The sequence below is a fragment of the Anolis carolinensis genome, chromosome 2 (genome assembly GCF_035594765.1).
Source record: "Anolis carolinensis isolate JA03-04 chromosome 2, rAnoCar3.1.pri, whole genome shotgun sequence".
Classification (NCBI taxonomy): domain Eukaryota; kingdom Metazoa; phylum Chordata; class Lepidosauria; order Squamata; family Dactyloidae; genus Anolis; species Anolis carolinensis.
In genome coordinates this window covers 177,385,566-177,391,060 of record NC_085842.1, presented here as the reverse complement: position 1 = coordinate 177,391,060, position 5,495 = coordinate 177,385,566, and positions in this window count along the sequence as shown.

Genomic DNA, 5,495 nt, shown 5'->3' with positions numbered 1-5,495 from the left:
GGAGCCCTGGCCCTTAAGTGCTCTAACTGGAGGTCAGCTGTGGCTAGAAGTGCTGTGGAATTCGGAGAGGCACGAATGGAGGGCAAAAGGGAGAAACGTGCCAAGAGGAAGGCGTGTCAAGCCAACCCTGACTGGGACCGCCTTCCATCTGGAAACAGATGTCTTCACTGTGGAAGAACATGCGGGTCAAGAATAAGACTCCACAGTCACCTATATACCCACTGCCAAGACACTACACTTGGAGGGCCATCACACTTGGACAACAAGGGATCACCTAATGCAAATCCCTTTGAAGAACTGTCAGGAGGCAGACCTCTTTTTGAAGTGTCCATCTGTTTTAAAAGGTGTCCCATCCAAGTCTGGCTTGAAGACAAGGAACTATCAGAAGGTCTTAAGGGGGAAATTGCCTGCCTGTTGTTAAACACCTGGTCAACACATGCAGCAGGCATACAGATCATCTGGTCACCATCTTTCTTGCTTGGAAGAGATGTATTTTGTTCTATTTTAATGATAAAAAAACCATTTCTGATCTTTCATCTGTACAGTTAGATTTTCATTTAATATACATATGTTCATTTAATTGTAGATTTCTCCAAATTAAATGAGCATATGCAGTTTTATGGAGATAAATTATCCTCTTCTTTAATTATGTGCAAGTGGCCATCTGGCCACCCTGGCAGAAATTTAATATCCTAAAGGGAACAGATCCCATCTGATCTTGGAACCCAAGCAGGTCAGCCCTGGCTACTACTTGGATGGGAGACCGCCAATCAATACCAGGCATTGTAGGCTATATTTCAGAAGAAACAACTGGCAAAACCACCCTTGAGTATTCCTTGCATAAGACAATCCTACAAGATTCATGGAATTGTCATAAGTGTGTACAGGAAGATAACATGTACACACATATAAGTAGTCACCTTATGTTTCATGATCTCTTCAACTCACAAAAGTAGTTTTGCGCCATTTACTATTGTGACACCATGTATAGGATTTTGGTTGTGGCTAGAATGAGAATTTTGAACTTTTCTTCATAAGGTAAAAAGATAAAGGTTTCCCCTGACGTTAAGTCCAGTCATGTCTGACTCTGGGGGTTCTTCTTCTAAGCCGAAGAGCCGGCGTTGTCCGTAGACACCTCCAAAGTCATGTGGCCGGCATGACTGCATGGAGTACCGTTACCTTCCTGCCAGAGCAGTACCTATTGATCTACTCACATTGGCATGTTTTCAGACTGCTAGGTTGGCAGGAGCTGGAGCTAACAGCGGCCGCTCACGCCGCTCCTGGGTTTTGAACCTGGGACCTTTTGGTCTACAAATTCAGCAGCTCAGTGCTTTAACGCACTTCGCCACCGGGGCTCCTCTTCATAAGGTATGATTTTTAATAGCTGTTACTTTGAAAATTGCTATACTCGGCAATAGTGAGTAGTTGGCACTCTATTTAATTATTTGAAAGTATAAACTTTTAGCCCATATATATGAATTTATTTTGCTACTTATTGAAATATCAGTAATTAATCTAAAAGAGATAAAACACATCTTTAAGCATATTTCTTATCAATTTTTAACTTTTCCATTACAACTTGATTTTTTAAACTCTTGTATTGTATAAAATATGACATCTTTGTCTCAGATATTGTAAAAAGAGGAAAGAATGTATACTTATACATTTTGATTGATAAATCTATAAATAAAATTATTTTTAAAAGGAAATAATCTATTAATTGGTGCCTCCGGTGGTGCACTGGGTTAAACCATTGAGCTGCTGAACTTGCCAACCAAAAGGTCAGTGGTTCGAATCCAGGGAGCGGGGAGAACTCCCGCTGTTAGCCCCAGCTTCTGCCAACCTAACAGTTTAAAAACATGCAGATGTAAGTAGATTAATAGCTACTGCTCTGGTAAGAAGGTACCAGTGCTCTATGCAGTCATGTTGGCCACATGACCTTGGAGGTGTCTACAGACAATGTCAGCTCTTCGGCTTAGAAATGGAGATGAGAACCAGCCTCCAGTGTTGGACACGACTAGACTTAATGTCAGGGAAAAACTTTTACCTTTACCTAGTGATATGCCAGTAGAGTATCCCCTGTCTGGCATTCTAAAACCGAAAATATTCCCACAATTAAATATCATCCACATGGGTGACTGAGAGAATGACATCTTTGTTTTCTAATGGTCCCATATATACACATTTTATTTCATGCACAAAATTATTTTTAAAAATTGTGTATAAAATAACATTCAGGCTATATTTATAAGGCGTATAGGTAAGGTAAAGGCTTTCCCCTGACATTAAGTCCAGTCGTGTCCGACTCTGGGGGTTGGTGCTCATCTCCATTTCTAAGCCGAAGAGCTGGCATTGTCCGTAGACACCTCCAAGGGCATGTGGCCGGCATGACTGCATGGAGTGCTGTTACCTTTCCGCCGGAGCGGTACCTATTGATTTACTCACATTTGCATGTTTTGAACTACTAGGTTGGTAGAAGCTGGGGCTAACAGTGGGAGCTCTCCCTGCTCCCTGGATTCTAACCGCTGACTTTTTGGTTGGCAAGTTCAGCAACTCAGTGGTTTAACCCACTACACCACCGGGGGCTCCAATTAATAAATTATTTCCCTTTTAAAATAATTTTCTTTATAGATTTACCAATCAAAATGTATAAGTATACATTCTTTCCTCTTTTTACAATATCTTGGCAAGTTCAGCAGGTCAGCAGTTTAACCTGCTGTGCCATCGGGGGCTCCTTATAAGGTGTATATGGGATGTAAATGAATTAGATAGATATCTCATTATGTGTGTGCAAATATTCCAAAATCCCCAAAACCTGTGCTTAATGATGGGTCTGAAAAAGCATAAAAAATAAGAAATCGCAAAAATAAATTTAAAAATTGAAAATGTGCAACTCTCCAGAAGTTTCAAAAACCCAAATGTGGCCCCTGATCCTGTCAAGGTCCCCTTCCGTTAAGAAGGATCGAAGAATGAAGGAAACTGCAAACAAAGAAGAGAAAACTTGTCTCTGAGCTGACAGATTTGAAGACTGTATGTGATGTAATACCCACACACGCATACTTGGGAGCAAATAACAGCATTGCAGTGTTTTCAAACTGCAGAATGTGGCTTTCACTGTGGGAAAAGAGGCAGAGACGCAATAGGATAGATCTAGTTCCCTTTTGCAAAGAAAGGAAAAGAAGGTCACCGTTTTTAATGGCATGGGCTGAATTTCAGAAACTTCCTTCTGTGGGAAAAAATGTATCAATGACTGGGGGTGACTCAGTCCTCTCACCACAATGAGCCTGTACTTAAGCATGATTATAGAAGGCTTGGCTGCAAAGGAAATACCCTGTTGTTTAAAGCCCAAGAAGGGGACATCCTTTCTCCCCAAAGCTTGATGTCATGGTGGTTTATGTGGTACAGGGTATTTTTCAACCAAGAGTGAGTCAATCCAAGGAGGCCCTATGGGGAATTGTTTTCCCAGGAAAGTGGTTTTAACTGTAGAATTGATGGGGAAGGATAGGGTGGCCATAGTAATGTGAGCCAGAGAGGTAGGGTATTCTGGTTGGGAAACATGATAGAAGGCCCATTCTGGGTTGCAAAGGATCAGCAAACTCCAATTGGGGAGAATGAGAGAGCCAACTCGGATATGTAGTGTTGTGAAAACCCAGAAATGTATTTGTGATGGTGGTGATGATCGGTTGGTTTTATTTTGGGGCAAAGTAAACTTATGGAATTTTCTGTCCTATGTAGCAAAATGACATGAATGGCTTTTCTGAACTAGGCTTTCAAGATGCTTTCTGGGATGAAGTAGGAAGTGTTGTCAAAGGCTTTCATGGCCAGAATCACAGGGTTGTTGTGTGTTTCCTGGGCTGTATGGCCATGTTCCAGAATCATTCTGGAACATGGCCATACAGCCTGGAAAACACACAGCAAGGAAGTAGGAAGTCCCATTTTATGCTGCACTTTAGGCTGCCAAATGTCTTAGGATGTCAGTGGCTTGCAAACACTAGCCACATCCCTGCTGAAGAATTTAGACTGCCATTTTTATTTTTAAAATCATGGTGGATTCATGATCATACAGCAGCAAGTGATGCACTTTATATTCATTATTCATTTATAGTCATTATATATAAGAAGAGGACTCAATTTGTGTATGTGGAACAATCAAAGAACTAAAGAACATTTATTGTTTATGAGAAGAGGAGTAAATTCATCCTTCAAGAGAAAAATATTGTTTCTACTGTGAATATAACAGTCCTTTGTTTGATTGTTTAACAACGCCTTTTGTATCTGTTTTCATATTGATGTATTGAACTATTTAGGTTTAATGATTTCTGTATTACTGTAATAGTGGATACTTGTCTTTGGGGAATGGGGAAAAGTGGAGGAAACCATCTTTTTTTGTTTCATACTGTTAAGGTCTCATTTCTTTTTGTCTTCAGAGATGGTGATGGTCAGTTGCCATCACACGTTCTTTGTCCGCTTTTCCCCACTTATTTATTTATTTTTCAAACTTATATGCTGCCACTCCCCTAGGGCTTGGGGCGGCTTACAAGAACAGGCTAAAATCAACAATTTAAAAAAAAATCTTAAAAACATCCTAAAAGCACCTTTTAAAACATCAATAACTTATACCCGTCTTCTCTTGTTGGGACTTGGGTAGTGCGACTCCTGAAAATGCAGTCTTCCTATGGGCAGCCACCAGAAGTGGCCTTGCGTCATGTGATGGCTTCTGTGGGACTCCGTATCCGTCATACAGAGTAATGGAAAGAAGACTGCATGTGGTGAGGTCCTTAATCACAATTGTGATACTTTTGAAATGGTCACAATTCTTCCTCCGCTTAGGTTGCTGGGGATCAACTGCATAGGGAGAAGCAAGTCCATTCTGCCAAAGATCAAGGGCTCATGTGAGTGATGTTTCCCTCAGGGTTGTGTGTGTGTGTGTGTGTGTGTGTGTGTGTGTTATGTGCCTGATACAGAATACTGGCCTTCTCTCTAATCTAGCGTTTGAAACACGGCCGTCCCTTACAATTATACAGAAAAATTTTGTAGTACATTTCAGATCATATACTGCAACCCATGCATTTGCACACATGTGCATCGACACACACACAAGTTCTTGCCACTGATTTTTTTTTACAAGGCCCAGCTAACAGCTCAACTTAATTTGTTTCTTTGTAGATGGAGATCCTTGAACAGATTAGGAATAGTTTTGTGCCTGCTTTGGAGAAATTTGTTCCTTCTGCTCGCCATCCTCCCGCCCTGGACTGATAAGGCATCTGTAAACACTCTCTGAAACTCTGAACAGAGCCTCCTCTGTGTGTTGCTTTGAAGGAGATCTGCATGAAGACCTCTGTACCAATTTGAAAATATCTTGCAAACCGATAAAGAAGTGAAGATACAGCGAGCATCCACTGTGTAATAAGGATTAACAAACCCAAGGTTGTTTGCTTGGCTTGGAGATTGCCTTGAAACGAGATGGCAGTCTGGGATTCAATCAGAAGGTAATC